The sequence below is a fragment of the Neophocaena asiaeorientalis genome, unplaced genomic scaffold (assembly GCF_003031525.2).
Source record: "Neophocaena asiaeorientalis asiaeorientalis breed wild unplaced genomic scaffold, Neophocaena_asiaeorientalis_V1.1 scaffold515, whole genome shotgun sequence".
Taxonomy (NCBI): domain Eukaryota; kingdom Metazoa; phylum Chordata; class Mammalia; order Artiodactyla; family Phocoenidae; genus Neophocaena; species Neophocaena asiaeorientalis.
The window spans coordinates 3,680,228-3,702,903 of NW_020175829.1; the positions used below are offsets into that span (position 1 = coordinate 3,680,228).

At 42.3% G+C, this 22,676-nt stretch overlaps 1 long non-coding RNA gene and 1 other non-coding gene across 2 annotated transcripts; both read right to left on the reverse strand.

The window, feature by feature from the left end:
• Positions 1-24: 24 nt before the first annotated feature.
• LOC112391405 (uncharacterized) lies at positions 25-7,544 on the reverse strand. The gene is made up of 3 exons (XR_003001485.1): positions 7,475-7,544; positions 833-948; positions 25-132 (listed from the first exon to the last, which is right to left on the reverse strand). It is a non-coding gene; the product is annotated as an uncharacterized LOC112391405 (long non-coding RNA).
• LOC112391455 (small nucleolar RNA SNORA47) lies at positions 2,703-2,840 on the reverse strand. The gene has a single exon (XR_003001496.1). It is a non-coding gene; the product is annotated as a small nucleolar RNA SNORA47 (small nucleolar RNA).
• Positions 7,545-22,676: the final 15,132 nt, after the last annotated feature.

Sequence of the window (22,676 nt, forward strand, 5' to 3'; positions counted from 1 at the left end):
GCGCCGGCGCCAGGTGGAAGTACCCCCAGGCCTCGGAGTACGGCGCCCCCAGGCGGCCTGCAGCCGCGTCCGGCCCGCCCGTCTCTTCCATGGTCACGGCCGGCTCGTCGCTCCTCATTCTCTAGGCAGCGCCTGCACCGAGGGACACAGGGTAAGACGACCACAAAATTACATGTGCACACGGACACACGCTCCAACACACAACTTCTAGGACGAGAGTTAGCCTGTCAAGAAACCATGCCTCCCTCTCACTACTGATAAAAATCCTGCGGTTAGTTTGGGTAGATGCTTGCGTTTCTTTTTCGGTAGGTATTAACCGTTGATTCTTCGGGGCGGGGGCGGGGGGGAGGTAGAAAATGCCTAGGCCTTCTTTCCTTAACCAGGAATTTTCTTCGAAATTTATTGGATTCCCTGGCTCACAAGTACTAAGACTAAAATTGGGAAGCCAAGCTTCTCATAAGAATAAGCTAAATAAGTGCTGTATGTATATGTTAGTTTTAACTAGTCTCCTTTACGCTCTTTAAAAAAAAAACGAGCAAGGCTCCCTTTTGAATTCTTCTCGCAGTGTTGCACAAGAAAGGAGTGGGGGAAAAAAGTTTCAGGAATGAAAATTTTGTTTCTTAGACTTTAAGGGTGACAGTGCTAGGACTGAGCAGCTTTTCAAAAAGCTTTCAAGGAGACAACTTTTTTCAAGGTAAAAATATCTTTGTTTTTGTGATTTTAAAAACGATGTGCTTATGAGAAACATGGACTGCTAGGAATCATTAAAATGTTTTAAAAATACGCACATTTAGAAAACAGCAATATACAAAGCAGTTTTCTAAACTTTTACCTTCAAATCAGGCGGTGGGCTGTCTCTATCATTGCCTCAGGGTTTCTAGCCAGCCCAGGTTCTCAGGTGGAAACACTGCAGTGTGGCTTCTGAGTTCTCAAGAACCATCAGCAGTGCTAGGAGTAAATTCAGAGGACAGGCGGTGGAGTAAAAGAAATTCAATTAAACAGCCCTGAAAGTAGATACTAGAAATCCTGGATGGTGCCATGTCCCTCTGGTGTTCATTCTGCCGACCCTCTCATAGGTGCTCCAGTCATAAAAAAAATAAAATTAGTTTTCTATATTGCTTATCCCAACTAAATGGCCCGCACTCTATATTTGCAAGACAAAAAGCTTGGTGGATTCTCTTAATTAAGGAAGAAAAATAGAAGTAATAGCTGTTTGCTTTGTCCAACAAATACCTGTAGTTAAAGGGATCCAAATACAACACAGTGCCTATCACTGCCAGGTCTTTTCTATTAAGAAAACATTTCCCACTGTTATAACCTATCAAATGAGGAGGGAGATAGAAAAGGTGAATTTTCTTCTTTAAAAAATAACTTCACTGGGCTTCCCTGGTGGCGCAGTGGTTGAGAGTCTGCCTGCCGATGCAGGAGACACGGGTTCGTGCCCTGGTCCGGGAAGATCCCACATGCCGCGGAGCGGCTGGGCCCGTGAGCCATGGCCGCTGAGCCTGCGCGTCCGGAGCCTGTGCTCCACAACGGGAGAGGTCACAACAGTGAGAGGCCCACGTACCGCAAAAAAAACAAAACAAAACTTCACAAAGGGTCAAATGTGTGATTCTAGACAAATTTGCTTTGAAAGTTTAAAAATAATAATAGAATATATGACAGACTTGGAGCTCTCCTGAGAACTTATTTCATCGGGAAAATTCAGGCCGAGGTGGGAGAATAATGGACAATGAGATAGCCAGTGCCCGCTCCTACTGTCAGGTTTTGAACCAGCAGCAGTGGAGATGATGAAGTTCCAGAATCTCTTTTATTAAAGGCAACTAGGGATGACTGAAGACAAAGATGAAAACAGGAAAAATATGTTGCTTTAATAATAGTATTTAGTGAACCTTTTAATTCAGTTGCTAATAGTCTTGTTACAGATGCGTTACACTTTTCTAAACCTCATTTGTTTTTTTCCCACCAAGCAAGTCCACTGAGATCAGGCAGGACATTTAACATATCTCTTGAATTAAAAAATAAAAAAAGAATGAATTTACTAGAATCTTCCAAAAAAATAATAAGTACCTGGCCTCTTCTAACAAAAGAAATAGCTATTTACATATCTTCTGATATGAGGCATTGGTTTGAATATGGTTACCCATGATAATTAGTATAAAAGGTCATTAGAAATTAAAGGCTAGATTTCCCCCAAGAGATTTACTAAATCACTAAAGTCCCCAAAGCCGGAGTGGTGGGAGGAGGAGGGGAGTTACAGACCCCCTTCAAGGATAACTTTTTTGCGGTTAGTAAACATTGTGTTTAGTAAACAGAACCAGATTTTAGTCTTAGAGATGTTTTTTGTTATCCAGCTTTACTTAAACTTTTTTTCAACATTTCTTTTTTCTTTTTTTAAGAATTCCATTCCTTCTAAATTAGAATCTTACCTTTCCAGAGTGTGCCCTTTTTTTAAATTACTAGACATACACAAAAGTGGAGAGAATAGTAGTATTATGAGTGCCTATATTTACTTTATAAATTAAAAGAGATTTAATTTCTTCAAAATCTGGGATGCCCAGAGGAGTGCCACATACAGGAGTGGCATCTGTTCTAAGACTTAAGGTGGAAAACAGGGATGAGAAGCACTGATCACTGATTTTGATGTCTTAATCCTTTAGACTTAGTGGAGCCCTCATCTGAGCCAGGGACAAGCAGCACCACAAGTGTTGGCCAGCAGACTGCTGCCCCTCTGAGGGCGGCAGAGGGACCTCCTATGCCCTGGCAAGCCTTCACTCTCGGAGGTCTTAACCGGTGGAAGACAGCATGGTTCAGAACTGCCTCACCTTCTCAGCCCTCCGACCACAGCTACGTTCTGGCTCAAAAGAGTCTTCTGTTCAGACTCAGTCTCTAAAGAGTGACCAGCAGTTAACTGTGGCCACAAGTCGTTCCTAGCAGAGCCTTCCTAGGTCTGCTAAGCAATCCTTGAGCTCATTTCAACCATCCCTACAGTGCAGAGGGAGTGAAGCTTGGCTTGGAAGTCAGCTTGGCTTGGGAGAGAAGTCTTAGAATCTTCAGCCACGACCTTAATATACAAAGAGCTCTTACAAACTGAGAAGAAAAAGACAAACAAGCCAATTGAAAAATGGGCAAGAAATACGAGTAGGCAAATGACCCAAGAGCAAAATCAGATGGCCAGGAAATTTGTGAAAAGATGCACACCACTTATATTCAGGGAAGTGCTATTAAAGTAACAATAAGGTCTCATGTTAGATCCATCACACTAACAAAAATGAAGAGGTCTGTCAGCCAAAGTTGGAAGGGGGGGCAGAGCAAAGGGTATGCTCATGCATTCCTAGTGGAGATGTGAAGGCTTTTAGGGAAAGCAATCTGCAATTTCTATTAATTAAAAATAGATATAATTGGGGATCCAACTCCTGGGAATCTGTTCTGTAGAAGTAAAAGTGCCAATACGTAAAGTAACATGTATTAGGATGTTTATCATAGTATTATTTAGAATGGCAAAAAACTGGAATCAAGAGAATGCCTATCAGCAGGAAAATGGCTGGGTAAATAATGTGTAGTCACCTCAGGGAATATTATGCTCCATTAAAAAGGATGGATCGGAGCTCTGTCGGGGGATTTCTGGAGGAACTGTTTAGGGAGAAAAGCAAGATGCATAAAAGTGTGTATAATATGATCTCACTCTTATTAAATAATAAGTAGATCTGTATAGGATATACAGATTAATGATTTTTTATAGATATGAAGAAAAATAAGGAGATACACTATGGGTTGAGGGGGTTGCAGCTGATGTGAAAGGAGAAGGGGAAGAGGTAAAGGCAAAAGGAAAAGAAAAAGTGTGCTGAGAAGGCATGTACATGATCATGTGTATACATGTAGGTAGAGTATATATATGGCAGGGTCTATACATAAATAAAAAGTAATTTTATAAAACAATCCTCAAGCATGTGAGCTCAGGCAGGCCTAGGCAGCCTTAACTCTGGAGACTGGAGGGAACAGTCTCATGGGGCATAGTGCGCTGCCATCTGGCCCTGGAGGGATCCCAATGTGAGCTTGCTCAGTGTGGGTGGTTCACTGTGCCCTGCCTGAGCAGAAGGAGATTCTATATCGACGTAAGATGGAGGGTGCCATGGGAGGGCAGCCCACCTCACTCATCTCCCCGGCATAGGGCCTGCATAGGGCAGGCACTCAGGGGACACTGCATTAAATGAAATGAGCCCAACTTTACCTTTCTTAGCCCCAGCTCACCGGAGTCTCTATCTCCCCATCTGTCAGGAGAAATGATAAGATTAGCTGCCCCTAATAGGTGGCTGAAATCAGATAACGCAGGAGATGTCACTGTTGGACTCGCCAGTGCTATATCAATTCAAAGCATGAACAAAAGGAAGCTCCCAGTATTTACTATTCAGACATGCCTACACGAAGATCTTAGTGGCTAAAAGGGAGTGCTGTTTTTCTCTTTAACATATTCTGTTATTCAATAGAGGAAGTAGTTTAAGTTGGAAGAATTCTCTTGGGGATTTTTAAATACAAAAAGCAAACTAAAAGGAATCATAGATCCACTTCCCCACCCCCAGCCAAATTTATTTTCACTTCCTCAATTGATCTTCCTGCAAAATAGGTGGCTCATCACTCAGGTAGAAGATGATAGGGAGGCCTAGTTAGCTGGGGTCCTGTGATATGCATTTCTTCCTTACCAAGTACTGCCCCCAAACCGAACACCTATTAACTTGTATGGTAGCTAACAAGAAGAAAACGAAAAGTAAAAGCTCTCTTAATTTTCCTTAAACAATTGAAAAACTACCAGAAAGTTGCCAATGAATGATTATGTCGTTTACGTCCGTTCACTTCATCCACTCTTTCATTCAAACTCTCCTTGTGTACATGATCAGGGCCAGGCACGTGCTTGCTGCCCAGGATGCCAAGAGGAGCACCACATAGTCCCTGCCCTCTGGAAGCCTACCATCTGGTGGGGAGAGATGCTTCAAGATGCTGACACCCATGGTAAAGATCAGAGCAATGTTCACTCATGAAGAGTGGGGAAGCGTGGGCTTGGGGACCCTAACACAAAGGTTCATGCAGATACGCGGCTTAAGCATTCTTTCCCTTCCCCACCTTGCTCAGGGTACAACATTCACTAAAACACATCACCATTAGTGCTGACTCTAATAAATAAAGTACCAGTTCTTTAGTTGTATAATTAGGCTTCCAAGCTTATATTTTAAATAAAATTTCTTGAAGCTAAATAAATGCACTGCTAGCATGAAATTAATTTAACAGTGGAAATTTTTGAGTCCAATTTCAGGGGGAAAAAAGCTGAAAAAAAAGTAGATTTTAGTTATTTCTTGGAAAGGGAGAGAGTAGTATTAATGGTATGATGCCTCTGAATTCTATGATGAGTTTCATTCCAGTATCCATTATCTGGAAGGGATGATACGAAGTCTAAGCTGCTGGAAGATAAGACATTCATATTAATTACCTCTGCACTTGATGTTCTCTGAAGAAGTTTTATTCTTCTAATAACTTATCAGATTAAAACCCATATTCCTCAATATGGTCTCCCTGAATACCAATATAGAGAATAAAGGAAGAGATCAGAACCTGGATGAATACTTTGTGTAAATATGGGTGTATACATACAATGTATGATTATAACATTGAGAATCATCCTATAAACCACCCACAAAAGTTAGTTTTATTATTTTACACTTGTGCTTGTACACATACAAAATATCGGGCAGGCTAAAGGTCAAAGAACCAGGCAGTGTTCTCAAAAAATCACAGAAAGCTCTATTTGTCCTTCCATGGTCAAGTCTAATCGCTTTAGTTGGATTAATCTAGCAGAGTTATAAACAAATATGTGTAGTTTGAGCCTGGCTGGATCTTAGGTGAGAAATTCACCCTAATGTCAAATCCACACAGACTTATGTGAAAACACTAAAAACATTTTTATCCACCAGTAACTTTAATCAAAGCAGAATATAATAATTAAAACAAATAATTAGCCTTGACACAACTGAGGTATCAAGGAAACTACAGTTCATCTGTTACCTGCCCATCTCTGTTGAAATATTTATTTACTGCCATATATTAATCTATTTATAAACAAATCTAGACAGTTAGAAAAATTAGTCTATAGTCACCAGGCTGAAGGCTTAGTTGAAGTAAAAATGCTTCCAAACTGTAAAGGATGGATACCTCAGGGAATGAAGGGTTAAGTGTGAAAAAACTTGGAAAAATGTTACACATGGACTGTAAAAAATGTACTGGACCCATAGCTAATGAACTGGTAAATCAGAGATGTTCTCTAAATGTCATAAGCCAAAATTTTAGATACTTCTTCCATTAGCTAGAAGGCTGAGAAACGCTCTCTATTAATGTATTTTTTTTAATGAAAATTGTGAAGCTTCCTCCCTAAGTGGACCTTTATTTCAGGCCTACATTATTTTATTTAATACATGTGTTCCTAAAAAGAAGGGTGTTGATCCATTTTCATCTTGTAAGATGCATTATTTAATGTGAATTAGTGGGATTTAAAGCTGCCCTACTTTGAAGAGCTCTGTAACAAAGATTTTTTAATTAAGAATTACGTGGTATTGGCTCTTGGTCTTTGCATACATTGTTGTATACTTTTCATTCTCAGGTGCCTCAAGCTATTTTTGGCTAAAAAATGTATATAAATAATTACATTAATGAAAAGTACAGAAAATGATTACCCTAATTATGTCAATTTATTAAGCTATTTCGATAACAGTTTCTCTTAAACACCGCATCTTTGTAGTCTTAGCTAATTAGAAGTTTGGATGGTAGCAGGTCCTTTTTTTTTTTTTTCTTTCTTTCAAGGAGGGAAAAGTAACTTTGCTTGGTAAACTTCGGGCATTAAGTTAGTGTAAGTGATTATAGCAAACTGCTCCTGTATGTTCCTGAAGGATCGGAAAATTCCTTTGTTTGAGCACGGTGGGGATCGGGGTCTTTGTTTGAGCATCTGGCTTGCATTCGGTTTCTCCCCAAAGTGGGAAACATTCAGAAAGTCTCAATTAGAGAAAGGGCCGCCAACCACTTGACCTGTTAAAGGACTGACTGCAATAAGGCAACTTTAATAAAGGGAGAGCACATGACTTTCGATATTCCTGAATAACTTTTTTAAGGGAGACTGTAGAGCAGGAGCAAAAATGAGGTGCATAAAGAAACTGAACCGGGCGTTACGCAGAATCCCGGGTCCAAACGCATCCTTTACAATAACGGTAATCCCACCACCGCGGAGGGCACGCCCCGCACCCCATGCACTAGCAAGCCTGCGCGTCTGCGTCTGCGGGGCGCTGGCTGCTCTGCGATCCCCCGCCAGGCCCCCGGCTGGTCCCAGCTCACTCCGCCGCCCCCAGGCAGCTTCCCGCGATCCCTCACCTGTCCCCCGGGACTCCCCAGTCTCCCGTGGGCACGCGCCGCCGCGAGTCTCGCAGCCCACACTCACCCCATCACCCCCGAAGCGGGAGGTGGGCTGGGTGTCTGGGATCGCCGCCGATCCCCTCCAGGATCCTCGCAGACATTTTGTCCTGTGCGGAAACCTCAGCGCCGCGTCCCACTTAAAGACACAGCGCTCCATTCATGCGCCTGGAGTGGAAAGGGGGGATGGAAACGTGTGACCCGGTGTTGAAAGGGCTGGGGAGTCACTCCCGAACCGTCCAGGTCCATGAGCAACAGACTTGTGTTTGCCCAGGTTTAAAAAAAAAATGATGCAGTAGTTTAGTGATTTTTAAAAATGGAATTACTGTTTTATATCTTTATAGTAACCTTCCAAGACCTGGATTCCTGGGCTTGAGTCTCTGAGTGTAATTTTCATCCTTTCAGGTTCAAGGTGTGTGATGGCACAAGTCGTTAGAAGAAATCCCCTGAACCAAGGTCTGGACAGATAAAGGTAGGGCTCATTGGTGTTCACTAAAACGTAATAACACTAGCATGGTGTATCAGTCAGCTTTTGGTGGATTATGCTTAGGTAACAAACAACCCCTACAACTCAGTAATTTACAAAAACAAAGATTCATTTCTCAAGCAAATTACATCTGCTGCAGGCAGCTTTGGCTCTACTCCACTGGTGTCCTGGCTTGCAGGCTCCATGTTGAAAGACCAACTTTTGGGGGACACGCTCACTGTGTGCTGGACCCAACCTTGAAGGAAGAGGAATACTGATTTGTAGTGCTTGCTATTTCCATGATGTAAATACTCCCACCATGGCGGGTTTCAGGCTACACACAGTTTACCAAGGGGCTTGCCAAGTTTCTGGAAATGTAATAACCAGCTCTTGTGAACCACTGGCACATGCTGCCCTTAAAACTGAAAACAGCTCACATTCTGCATGCTTCAGTTCTGCTCACCTCAGTTTTGCTCACATTCTATTGACCAAAGCAAGTAACATGACAGGGCCTATCAGTGGGGCCAGAAAGTATATTCCTCTTATAAGGAAGCCTTGCCAGTCACATGACAATGGGTAGAGATTGTATAATCCTTTTAAATGAAATTGAGTAAATAACTGGTTAGAATAATACAATCCGCCTTACATACTTTGGTTTAAGTAATTTCTTTTTGAAAACCTCATTCTTTCTATAAACAAGAGTTTCACAGTCTATTAATGGGGTTTCTCCTTACCATTCCAAGAATGGTTTCAGAAGAAGAAACTGGTTGGATGTCTTCAAAGGGATAGTTTTGTAATGTGAAGATTAACTATTAGGTTACTACTTTTCTCCCAAAAGATGTCCATACTTATAGCTGAGGACATCTGATTAAAAGTACGTAGTATAAATGGATCATATTAAAGCCATCTCTTATTCATGGTTTAATTCAAAAACAAAATTTTAAAGTTTATTGTACCTGACAATCCTTTTAACAAGAGGCTTTAACACTTTGAGTACCTTAAAAATCCATTTAGCCTTAAACTGACCATGTAATGAGACACATGGTATTTTTAAATTCTAGTTAGTGCTATTTGTACCCAAAGCACTATTCTATACCTGAGTAAGAGTCTTAATTCAAGACACCATTCCTGCCCTCAAGAAGATTACACTCCAGTGAAACAGTAAGACAAATGCAACTCCAGGAAGAAAGTGAAAAATGTAAGAGGAAACCTTCATGTGCCACACTAAATGGAGAACAGCTACCTCTTCTTGAAAGTGGAAGCATTTAACTAAGACCTTAAAAAGGGTAGAATTTGGTCTCCTGGAATTATGTTTATTATGCTCGCAAGATGTGTTTTGGATTTATTTTTAAAGTCCAGAGAAAAGGAGCCTGTCTTTTCTGTGTTTAAGTCAATGCTTAAACTTTCCTATAATCTGAAATCTTTCTTGTAGTTTTAAATTAAATTTTAAATCAAATTCTAAAATATATCTAAAATATCTAATAACTCTTCTCCTTTGCCCCACACTCTTTGTTCAAATTTCAGCAAGAAAAACACTCTTTAATTCTTATTTTGGTGGTAGCAGTTCCCTTAACTTTCATCATGCTGTTAACAATAAATAAATAAGAGGATCTCATGTCCGTCTTCTGCCCTGGAAGTTGGCAAAGCATAAGGACTTACATTTCATTGATAATGCAGAATATTTACTCTCCAGATTCTTGCCAGAGATTATAGCCTTGAAATCTGCTCTCTAATCCTTATCAAAAACCCAGTTTGAGAAAATTACTTATGGAGCTTGCCTCAAAGACATGAAATTATAGAGCTGTGTATGTGGACCACACTCTTTTGGTACAATACATCCTTCCTGTATGTGCTTTTGGTCTGTAGTTTTTTCTTGGATGTTTTTGTCTGGTTTTGGTGTCAGAGTAATACAGCGTTATAAAATGAGCTGAGAAATATTCCTTCCTCTTTTATTTTTTGGAAGATTTTGTGACTAATTTGTATTAATTCTTCTTTAAATGTTTGTTGGGATTCAACAGAGAAGCCATCTGACCTGAGTTTTTCTTTATGGGTAGTGTTTTAGATTACTAATTCGATTTCTTCATTGGTTCTAGGTCTTTTAGATTTCAGTTCCTACTTGAGGCAGTTTTGGTAGTTTGCCTCTTTCTAGGAATTTGTCCATTTCATCCAAGTTATCTAATATGTTGGTGTACCGTTGTGCATAGTATCCCTTTTTAATTTCTGTAAGGTTGGTAGTAATGCCTCCTCTTTCACTTCTGGTTCCTCTCTGTGCTTTTAATGAACTTTCCACTGGGGTCATGCCATCTGCCTTCAGTGAGGTAGTTTGTAGGACATAGCTACGTAAAATTCATGATCACAATCAGTATCATAATGTCATCGACTACAGTTGTCCACTGTATCCCGCAGTGTTTCTTCTGTAGGACCCAGAGAGAAGACCATTCTCTGATCTCTCATGTCATGGAAAGCTCTGCATCCCATGAACAAATGGAACCTTTGAATCCTGTGGGCACTGTGGTTCATTTATTGGACTGTTTGCTTATTTCAGCTGCTAGGAGGCTGAGTCAAATATGGGATGCCTACGCTATTAGTTTCCTAGGGCTGCTGTAACAGGGTACCACAAACTAAGTGGCTTAAAACAAGAGAAATTTATTCTCTTACAGTTCCGGAGGTTAGAAGTCTGAAACCATGGTGCCAGCTGGGCCATCTCCCTCTGAAACCTGTAGGGGAGATTCCTTCCTTGCCTTTCCCTACCTTCTAGTGGTGGCCAGTAATCCCTGGTTTACAGTTTCATCACTCCAATCTCTGCCTTTGTTGTGGCATTCTCCTTGTGTGTGTGTGTCCAATCTTCCCTCTTACAAGGACACCAGGATGGAGCTTGGATTAAGCTCTATCCTAACGACCTCAACTTAACTTGATTATATCTGCCAAAACCCTATTTCCAAATAAGGTCACATTCAGAGGCACCCTGGGTTAGGACTTTAACATATTTTATTTTTTGCAGGGGGGACACAATTCAACTCATAACACTCACCTACCAGTTCCATATGGTAAACTTTTCTATGTGCTAACCTTTTATTTTCCTACCCTTATTTTCCTTTTGTCCCAATTCCCTGAATTACTTAGTTTTTCCTTAATTATATGCATCTTTGGCAGTGTCTGAAGGAAAGAAGGCAGAAAGGAAGTGGGGAAGGTGGGAAGAAAAGGGAAAAGAGAGAAAGGGAAGGAGGAAGAAAAGTTTGCCCCCCAAAATCAGACAGAGTTGCAGGAATGGGGAGTGAGGGTGGGGAAGACTGGCCGGAAAAGTGTTTTTGCTGTATGGACTTTGTCAGAGCCTCAGAATTATTCTTTTGGTGAGGATGAGAGTCGTGATAAGCAGCTACCTGCAGCTTAGCTGACTTAGAGAAAAATTAGAAGGTAGTTTGAGGAGCTGAGGATTAGGAAAAGAAGGGTATGATGTAGCTACTTTTAATGCTGACATTAGTAGACACAATATGGATCCAGGTTTTGTGGTGCTTGAAAGCTTATACAGTGTTTTGTTGTTGTCCTTTTTTGTTTATTTTTGGTTGTGCCGGGTCTTTGTTGTGGCTCGCCGGCTCCTTAGTTGTGGCATGTGAACTCTTAGTTGCAGCATGTGGGATCTAGTTCCCTGACCAGGGATTGAACCTGGGCCCCCTGCATTGGGAGTGCGGAGTCTTAACCACTGCACCACCAGGGAAGTCCCCAGAAAGCTTATATGGTGTTGAGGACCCATGTATTCTAGCTACCGGGGACATAGACCCATCAAATCATTTATTTAATGTATACAATTTACCCTGGACGACAGCATCCCATCCCTCTAAGATACAAATGGCACCTTAGCTGAAACTTTAATAAGCTATTCTAGTGGTCTGTCAGGCTAGCTGCTTCTGGATGTGTATGTTTTACAGGGTCAGCCAAAGCTACTGAATAAACCATTTTCCCTTTCATCTGTTCCTCATCTTAATCCATCACAGGTGAGAATCCTATTCCTAACACCACAGCACACCAAGGGTTCTCATCGCTCCACCTACCACTAGAAATGAGATCCTTGTTACCATCTGATGGGTAAATAATCCAGTTCCAGAATCCCATCTTGAGGTTTGGAGGTTCACAGGTTTTAAGCTTCTGCTTTCTAGCACCACTCTGGTTTTTAGCTTGTGTTCCCTTAAATGCAATAACTAAGACAAAAACTATGACACAAGTAGCTTGAGAGGTAATCACAGGAGGTAGGATGGGGGAGCAGGGAGAGTAATGCACACCAAAATAAAGAAGCTTTATTTTTTTTAACTCTAAATAATTGTGTGCCTTTCAGATAATGTCTTCATTTTATATTTATAGTCATGATTGTAACAAAAGTTATCCCCACGTGATGAACTGTTTTCAATCCTCACCTTTAGGCTTTTTCAGACCCAACTTCTTCATTTTTGTAACTTTATCGTTTTCTGTCATTTAATGTGTTACTATAGACTTTGTTTATTTCGTTGGTTGGCTTTTGGCTTGGAGACTTAGGAAGTTTTTTAGACTTACCTTTGAAACTTGACATTTTCACTACAATTATATATAAGTGCAAGTCTCTTTTTGTTTGAAACATAGTGAGCTAAGCTTGGGGTTTATCCTGGAGGTAGTTTTAAGCAAGAGAGTTACACAGTAAGATTTCTATTTTAAGTATACCACTTCGGGGAAGGCTATGGGGTGTGCAGGAAAAAAACAGACTAGAGACAGGTAGACCAATATTGCAATATTGTGGGCCAAAACCAAGATATTTTTAAGATTCAACCAATTCAACGTGTAGCAGAAAATAATAAGCAAGAGAAGGGGTGGATGACGGAATTGGTACATGTGACTGCAGTGTGGTTTGTGGTTCCATGTCTCCCTGCTGTCTTTTCCTGGCTTTGGTGTGCTTGAGGTGCCTGGGTTGCTGGTCAGAGGGCAGCATCCCTGTGGTACCCACCTCTAGAGAGTAGTGCTCCCCCGGTGACCTCTTCCAGGTCACTGGGATGAGAGGAAGACACTGGTAGCAGAAAAAAATGGCTCTCTTCCTATAGGAATTCTCAGATGGGCCTTAGAAATTGATTTCTATTTCTCAGAACTATTAGGAAGAAATAATAGAAGGACTTATCTCAGAATTTCCACCCCTTTTCAGAATCCATTAATCCACCATCCTGTATTTTGTTGTGGTTTGTGTACATCCATTCACCATAAACTACTGCATGCCTCCGACTGTGGGTGGCTTGCAGTATCCGGGTAGGACCCATTGGCTGCCATTTCACATTTTCCTTCTCCCAGGGCTATAAAATGCCTTGTAAAGACCCACAGTGCACTTTCTGGCTGCTTCACTTAGCCCCACATTTGCAATTTCTGTTAATATACAGTTGAATGGACACTCGGAATCAAACCTACATGCTGTGGGACACGCTAAGGAATGTTAATGTCTTAAAGTAGGGAATACTGTTTTTTTTAACTGCCACATCTTAAAGGGAAGAAGGGCAGGGGGACAGAAAAGGCAAAGCGGTATGAGTGACAGCAGTGAAGGCCTTCTTGTTCTTACCCACCAGGGTCCCTAGCGGGGGCTTGTGCTTGGAAAGCAGACCTGGCAGGAGGAGCCATGGTAGGTGGGTGGCGCCCCTGCACAGACAGCCTTGTCTGGGTGCGGCTGCATTGGACACGTGCTCAAAGTGCTGGCGGGGCTGGAGCGTCAGGGGTGGTGTCCATACTGCTTGTTTGAAGGCCTGGTGTGACTGTTAGGGTGAGCATCTGGAGGCTTATCTCCCCAGGGGTCCGTGTCCCCTGCCGTGGTCAAGGTTGATGTGACCTGACCCTGGTGGTCAGACATTCCGCACAAGTTTCAGAAGTTCTTACTAGCTTCTTCTGCCAAAGGAAAAAAGACAAACTTGCACAAAAGAGCTGGCTTGGCTATTCTCTGAGATAATTAAAAAGAATAACAACAACAAAACGGTTTTGATTTTCTTTTGTGTCTTATTCTGCAATAGGAGAAAAGGAAACCATTGTATGTGTGGTTTGTGGATACAAACAGAAGTCTGATTCACAGATCTAGGGTTCAGCATCTTGTCCTCAGAGAAGCCAGGTCATTATGCTGTAGCCCTTCGGCTTTTCCTGGGTTGGCTTGGGATGATCCAGGCTGCCTGGATTTGTGAGTGATTTAATTAATTCAAAACCTCCCTCTCTTCCCAACCACACGTCATTCTCATTTCTCAAGTCACCACTTTTATGAAGACTTCTTAGACTATACCATGTGGAAGTGCATGATACAAACTTGGAGAACAGGGGACATTTAGATGAGAGAGATCCTAGAAGCTAGCCTTGCCTTCACAGGTCACCTGTGATGATCTCAGCGGCGGAAATCAGATCTCGTATTTTATACATTCCCCCCATACAGCTCAGCACAGCGCTGGGCAAATAGTAGGTCTCAGTATATACGCGGAGGGATTGAAAATGCAGAACATGTACTATGCCACTTATATGAGGTATTTAGAGTAGTCAGATTCATAAAGACAGAAAGTAGAAGGGTGGGTGCCGGGGTGGGGGGAAGGAGGGGAATGGGGAGTTAGTGTTTCATGGGTACAGAGTTCCAGTTTGGGAAGATGAAACGTTCTGGAGCTGGGTGGTGGTGGCTGTACAGCAGTGTGAGTGTACTTACCGCCAGTGACCTGTCCACTTTAAAAGGGTTAAAATGGTAAATTTTATGTATATTTTACCACAATAGAAAGCATACTTTTTTAAAAGACACATACCGTAGAAATCGGAGGTTCTTCCCTCATTCTACCTTCAGCTGCCCCACCTAGTGCGGGTGTGCAGAATCAATATCTGGGTGTGAATGAAATCTCCAGTTTGATGGGCATGCTGGGCGGGCTTCAGATACTGGGCTCAGCTTCCCACTTGCTAGCCCCATTGTTTTAAAAAGACAGGATTGTTTGCATCAGGCTTTTAGTCTAGATTTGTCTTTGTAGTTTATGCCTTCACGAGAATGGTTAGGAAGGGGTCCAGATGCCGACCGATGTTACCAGTGTTAGTTTTGCCCTCAGAGTAATGGGAAAAGGCAAGTGACGGTTTGACTGTGGGCATGTTACCTAAGATCTAAAAAACTTGAACCTGTAAAATGGGGATAATAGTCATATTTTCTTCCACTGGGTTGTTATGAGGATTAAATGAGATGAGTTACATGAGATACCCAGGACCTGTCTATAAAGGGCATCAGGGAATTCTTTGATTTTGTGACTTCAGCGTGGCTTTGAGCAGAATCCAGAGAAGGTCCCCCGTAGACCAACAGTGCCTCGTCTAGGATGTGCAATCCCTCTTGTAACAAATCCCTGGAAGGTACCGGCTTGCTGCCTGGAGGAGCAACCGGACCAGAGAGTTAGAGGCCTAAAGGCTCTTTCTTGCAGACTGACTTCCCCACTCAGCCAGACACTGTGCTAGCAGCTCCTGGGCTCACGTGTCCCCAGTCTTGCTCTCTTTCTTTCATTTAAATTTAAAAGATCTGGGGCTTCCCTGGTGGCGCAGTGGTTAAGAATCCGCCTGCCAATGCCGGGGACACGGGTTCAATCCCTGGTCCAGGAAGATCCCACGTGCCGTGGAGCAACTAAGCCCATGTGCCACAACTACTGAGCCTGCGCTCTAGAGCCCGCGAGCCACAACTACTGAAGCCCATGCACCTGGTGCCCATGCTCTGCAACGAGAAGCCACCACAATGAGAAGCCCATGCACCACAATGAAGAGTAGCCCCCGCTCACCGCAACTAGAGAAAGCCCGTGCACAGCGACGAAGACCCAACACAACCAAAAATAAATAAATAAATAAAATAAGTAAATTTTTAAAAATTAATTAATTAATTAAAAAGATCTTGGGGGGGCTTCCCTGGTGGCGCAGTGGTTGAGAATCCGCCTGCCAATGCAGGGGACACGGGTTCGAGCCCTGGTCTGGGAAGATCTCACATGCCGTGGAGCAGCTGGGCCCATGAGACGGCCCTGGCTGGCCGTCTCACCTGCTTGGTCAGGTGAGACCAGGTTTGGCCACTCTCACTTGACCAGAGGTTGGAGTAGGGAGGCAGTTTTCAGTGAAAAGAATTCCTGCCTCCTGGAAAAAAGGAATGTTGGGCGAAGAGAAACGAGGAGCCGACTGCACACAGTATTTCCCGCTCTGGACTAGCTGAAGAAAATCAGCCATGGGCCCCACCCTCCGGGGTCCTGCTCTACAGTAACTAATGACCTATATGTCATGGTGGCCTGTTTTCACAGAACAGTTGCCTTCGGTTTCTTCCTAGGGAGTTGAGCACATGGATCTTAAGGTTTTTCAACTGAACTTGTTTGACCTTGATTTAATACGGGGGGAACTTCAGATTGCAAAGATGAAATAGAAAAAATAAAAAATGCTTAATGAAAATACTTGAAATAAACTCAAGGTCACATTAACATTCAATCTGCGCTTCCAAACAGAAGCTATTTTTACATTCCTATTTACTAGTATGATAGACTGTGGTTATTTTTCCCCATGACTCAATAGCATGGGATAATTTCCCCCTTTCTTCAAATAGTTCTCAGTTTGAATGTGACACACAGTTCCCATTTTCCCCATAAATCGCATATTTATAGCACATGGGAATAGCCAGAATGCTATGGGTCTCTTAAAAGTACTTCTGTACTTGAATTACAGAGAAAATGACTGAACAGGATTCTGAACTTTGGGCACTCGATGGAGCTGGAGCAGAGAGGCGAACAGCACTGTGTGTTCTGGGCCGAGGTCCTGTTTGTTCTGAACACCATCTTTAAGCCTGCCCCTGACGGTGTGCGCTTCGGGCACGGTGCTGGGGGGAGGCTGGCAGAGGGGTCAGGAACAGAGCTAGTTCACGAGCGGAGGCTGTGGACGTGAACACAGGCTTCATGGGCTTGGCTTCAGCTGTGCCCCGTACTAGCTGTGACAGCTCAGGGCAGTTTCTTAGCCTCTCTGCCGCTTTTGCTTTTTCCTCTCTGAACTGGCCTAACAGAAGGAGTGACACCTGGGGTTCTGGTAAGAATTTGAATAACACGTGTAAAACTCTTCCCGTAGTGGTTGGCACGGAATGGGCCATCAGTACATGATGGATATTGTTCCTGAGGGAGGTCCAAAGCAGGGCAAAGGTGTCTCTGTCCCTTGCACTCTTCTTCCCCTTCCAGTGTACTCCTTTGGAAGCCTGGTGGCCCCTCCTGAGACTAGATGAGCTCTCTACTTGGGTAGGGGTGCCTTTCATTCCCCTCAGAAAGCCAAGTGGGATCCGAGAGGGGGACGGGACACAGAATAGGCCCTTCCAAGCCCGCCTCCGGTCCAGGCATCCCATTGGCCTTTGGGGCTGGTCCTCTCCATCACATGAGAGACCACATCATGGCCTGGAGCCAAGTGCATATTTGTCTGGGGGGTCCTCAGTGTAGCAGATGCCTTTATAACCCTGCACTCTAGCTGACAATGGGCAGCTAGTTGAGCATTTAGGAACTTGTTTCTTATTGGGTTTTTGTGGTTTGTTTGTTTTTGGGGTTTTTTTTTGGCTGTACTGCACGGCACATGAGATCTTAGTTCCCTGACCAGGGATTGAACCTGTACCCCCTGCAGTGGAAGCGCCGAGTGTTAACCACTGGACTGCCAGGGAAGTCCCTACTGTTGTTTTTTAAAATGAGTTTTATTTATTTATTTATTTTGAAATTTATTTATTTTTGGCTGCGTTGGGTCTTTGTTGCTATGCAAGGGCTTTCTCTAGTTGCCGCGAGCGGGGACTACTCTTCGTTGCGGTGCGTGGGCTTCTCATTGCAGTGGTTTCTCTTGTAGAGCATGAGCTCTAGGCTCACGGGCTTCAGTAGTTGTGGCACGCAGGCTCAGTAGTTGTGGCTCGCGGGCTCTACAGCACCGGCTCACTAGTTGCGGCACACAGCCTTAGTTGCTTCACGGCATGTGGGATCTTCCTGGACCAGGGCTCGAACCCACGTCCCCTGCATTGGCAGGCGGATTCTTAACCACTGTGCCACCAGGGAAGCCATAAAATGAGTTTTATAGTAGAATTTATGTACAACAAAATGCTTCCATTTTAAGTGTAAAGTTTGGTGGGTTTTGAAAAATGTACACAGCCATGTAAGTACCACCTCAATCCACATACAGCATATTTCCATACCTGCCCCCATGTTCCCTTATATCCTGTTCAATTAGTCTCGCCTTCTCACCCCCAGGCAACTGCTGATCTGCTTTCTGTCACTGTAGAAAATTTGTATTTTCTAGAATTTCATATAAATGTGTTAGGCATCTTTCATTCATCATAGTGCTTTGGAGATTGATCCATGTTGTTGCAGTGTATCCTTGGATTCTTCCTTTTTATTGATGAGTTTTATTCCATTATGTAGATATACCACAATTTGTTCATCCATTCCCCCTGGTGATGGACATTTGGTTGTTTCTGGTTTAGGGGTATTGTATATATATATATATATATTTTTTTTTTTTTTAAACATCTTTATTGGGGTATAATTGCTTTACAATGGTGTGTTAGTTTCTGCTTTATAACAAAGTGAATCAGTTATACATATACATATGTTCCCATATGTTTTCCCTCTTGCGTCTCCATTGTATTGTATATATTTTTGAAAGCTGCTCTGAGCATTTGTGTACAAGTCTTTGTGTGGATATATGTCTTAATTTCTTTTGGATAAATACCAGGAGTGGAATTACTGGGCAATATGGTAAGCATATGTTTAAATTTATAAGAAAGTGCTGAAATGTTCTCCAACATAGCAGTGGTGTTTTACACTCCTATCAGCAATGTCACTGACACTTGGTATTGTCTGTCTCTTTTACTTTGGTCATTCTAGTGGCTGTGAAGTGATATCTTATTTTGGTTTTAATCTGCATTTTCCTAATGGTTAATGATGTTGAGGTCTTTCCCTGTGCTCATTTTCATTCATATATCTTCTTTTGTGGTGTCTTTTCAAATATTTTGCCTATATTTAGTTTGTTTCTGTCTACACAGTTGAATTATATTCATTCTTTATATATTCTGCATATAATTCCTTTGTGAGGTATATATATTGCAAATATTTCCTCCTATTCTGTGGCTTGATTTTCATTTTCCTAATAGTGTTTTTCGATGAGCAAAAGTATTAATTTTGAGAAAGCCCCATTTTCCAATTATGTCTCTAATTGTTTGTGGTTTTTATGCCCTAAGAAATATTGGTCTATACCAAAGTTACAAAGATTTTCTTTTAGGTTTTCTTCTAGGAGTTTATAGTTTTCAATTTCATATGTTGTCTGTTATACATTTTGAATTAATTATTGAGTATGCTGTGAGGTAAGGGTCAATACTTGTAATTTTTGCAGCATTCCTTTCCCCATTGAAATGCCGTGGCACCTTTGCTGAAAATCACTTGACTATACATTTGTGGGTCTCTTTCTGGACTCTCTGTTCCATCGGTCTATATGTTTCACTATCGTACTGTCTTGATTACTATATTTTATAGAAAGTCTTGAAATTGCTTTGGTTATTCTAGGTCGTTTTCATTTCCATAAAAAGTTTAGAATCAGCTCATCGAGTTCTAAAAAAAAAATCTTCTGGAATTTTGATTGAGATTGTGTTCAATCCATGAATTAATTTGGGAGAGAATTGCCATCTTTTTTTTAAAAAATAAATTTATTTATTTTTGTCTGCATTGGGTCTTCATTGCTGATTGCGTGCTTTCTTTAGCTGCGGGGCACGGGCTTCTCACTGCAGTGGCTTCTCTTGTTGTGCAGCATGGGCTCTGGGCATGCAGGCTTCAGTAGTTGTGGCGCATGGGCTCAGTAGTCGTGGCTTGCGGGCTCTAGGGCACAGGCTCAGTAGTTGTGGTGCACAGGCTTAGTTGCTCCACGGTCTGTGGGATCTTCCCGGACCAGGGCTCGAACCCTTGTTCCCTGCATTGGCAGGCGGATTCTTAACCACTGTGCCACCAGGGAAGCCGGAGAATTTCCATCTTTTTTCTTTTTTAAAATTTATTTATTTTATTTATTTATTTTTGGCTGTGTTGGGTCTTTTTGCTGCGCACGGGCTTTCTCTAGTTGTGGTGAGTGGGGGCTACTTTTCATTGCAGTGCGTGGGCTTCTCATTGCAGTGGCTTCTCTTGTTGTGGAGCAGGGACACTAGGCTCACGGGCTCAGTAGTTATGGCACACAGGCTTAGTTGCTTCACGGGCTGTGGGATCTTCCCGGACCAGGGCTCGAACATGTGTCGCCTGCATTGGCGGGTGCATTCTTAACCACTGCGCCACCAGGGAAGCCCCCAAGAATTTCCATCTGAATAGTACTGAATCTTCAGATCCATGAACATGATATATGTGTGTGTTAATTTAGGTCTTAAATTTTTTAGCAATGTTTTATAATTTCAGTGTATATTTTGTTAAATTCACTCCAAAGTATATCATGGTTTTTCTTTTTTTTTTTTTTTTTGTGGTACGCGGGCCTCTTACTGTTGTAAGAGTACAGGCTCTCCCATTGCGGAGCACAGGCTCCGGACGTGCAGGCTCAGCGGCCATGGCTCACGGGCCCAGCCGCTCCGCGGCATGTGGGATCTTCCCAGACCGGGGGGCACGAACACGTGTCCGCTGCATTGGCAGGCGGACTCTCAACCACTGCGCCACCAGGGAAGCCCTATCATTTTTTTTGATAGTGTTATAAATGTACGTGTATTTTAAATTTCATTTTCCGAATGTTCATTGCTGGTATATAGAAATATAATCAAGTTTGTATATTGACCTTGTATCCTATGACCTTGGTAAGTTCAATTTACTAGTTTTAGTAGCTGTGTGTGTGTGTGTGTGTGTGTATGTGTAGATTCCTTAGGATTTTCTAACACAATAATGTTATCTGTGAAAAAAGATAGTTTTATTTTTTTCCTGTCCAATACTTATGCCTTTTCTTTCTCTTCTGAGCCTTTTTTTTTTTTGGCAATTGTTAGAACTTGCAGTTCAGTGTTGCATAGAAGTGATGAAAGAGGGCATCCTTGCATGTTCACTATCTTAGAGAGAAGTATTCAGTCTGTCACCAGGAAGCCATGATGTTAGCTGTAGGTTCTTTGTAGATGCCCTAAAATTTAGTCTGCTTTTAATTATTACCATGTTCTGGCAATTCTAAACATGTCAATGAAAAAACAGTGTCCCCCAAATATTATTTGTTAAAGTTCCAAACAATTGCTGAGTTACCGTTGGGTTTTATTAATATATATGTATCTTAGAATTCACACATTTATATTGATTATCCATTAGTAGTTGCATTTTATGTGGAAGTGAAGAGAATCCCTAGTCATAAGTCGCCCTCCTGTTCCCCCTGCACACACTGTGACTTGACTGAATACATTGTTTGGAGAATACATTTGTAACAGATTGAAATCATTCCAGCTTGCCTCAGGTACAGTTTGTGCCTCCAGCCCCTGGGATGAACGTATTCCTGCGTTTACACAGTAGAGTCCAAATAAACAGTTACAGCACAATGAATGCAAAGATGAAGAAACAGAGCTTTACGTACCTCAATTCTGGGGCCTGTGTGACTACTAGAGTTTTTACTTATGCTTAAAATTTAAAACCATGAGGTGTAATATTGATATTTTTGTTTGGTTAGGGGCAAATTTTAATTCATACAGGAACTTTTTCTGATTTGAGTAATATCCTTAAAATTTAAAGTTTATTCATCTTAATTGCTCTTGTTGTTTAGCTGTAATATTTGTTTTTGTGACAGACCACTATGTAGGTCTAAGTTTTTTTCCTTTTAAAAAATACATGAATGGAGTGGGGGAAAAAGAAGTCAGTCATCACGTTTGCATGTTTATACTGTGTTATCTTTTTATTTTTTACTTTTTGTTTTGCTGGCAACATTACATGCACCATGTTCAATAAAAGAGAACTTTTATTGTCAGCAATTTTTTTCTGGTTGTCACTATTGTTCATTTCGGTTCGTGATTATTCAGGACAGGAAGTGTAGTACTGCAGAGGAGCATGTCCGCTCCAGCCCCGGCTGGGTGGAGCCCGGGCAGGGCCAGCCCCAGGCAGTTGTCACCTCACACACTGCCCCACGAAGCAGACAGTGTGCTTCGGTTGCTCGGTTGCTTGTGATTTGTCCTCTGGGGAGTTTTGAGTTTTGCTCGGAGGCAGGGGCACAGATAGATTAATGATTAAAAGACATGAGGTAATTTTGTAAAGTTCTAGTGGAAAACCCTGGCCTAAGAGTCAGGCCTCTCTGCCCGGTCACCAAGTCATCTGCTTTTCACCTCTCTGGGGTTGAATGAGGCAATCTCAGTGATTTCTTCTGGCTCTGAAATTCAGTGACTTTCTTGTCTCGTTATAAAATATAAGGGGTTATTATTACTGTTGTTGTTTGTATCCGTGAACAAAGAAGAGGCCCTGGAGACTTTGACCAATGGGAAGGGAAGGACAACAAGGCAGTTAAGTATTTAAACATTTTCTAAAGGCAAACTGAAGAGTCTTGTCCTCAGCCATCTCAGTGATGCTCACTCCTATCATGATGGTGACCTTGCACCTCATTCCCAGGGCTGTGGGGCCTTTATTAAGTTACATTGCAGAAGGTAGACAGGTAGTGGCTAACTCATGATACGTCTGCCCTTGGAGCTTCTCTTGGATGCTTAGCTGAAACCCACTTCTGCCTGGAAATTTTCTGTGGATTCAGACAGCAGAGGCAGAGACTGTTCCGTCCCTGACAGAGGCAGATCCAATACCAGAGGTCAGAGCCTCTC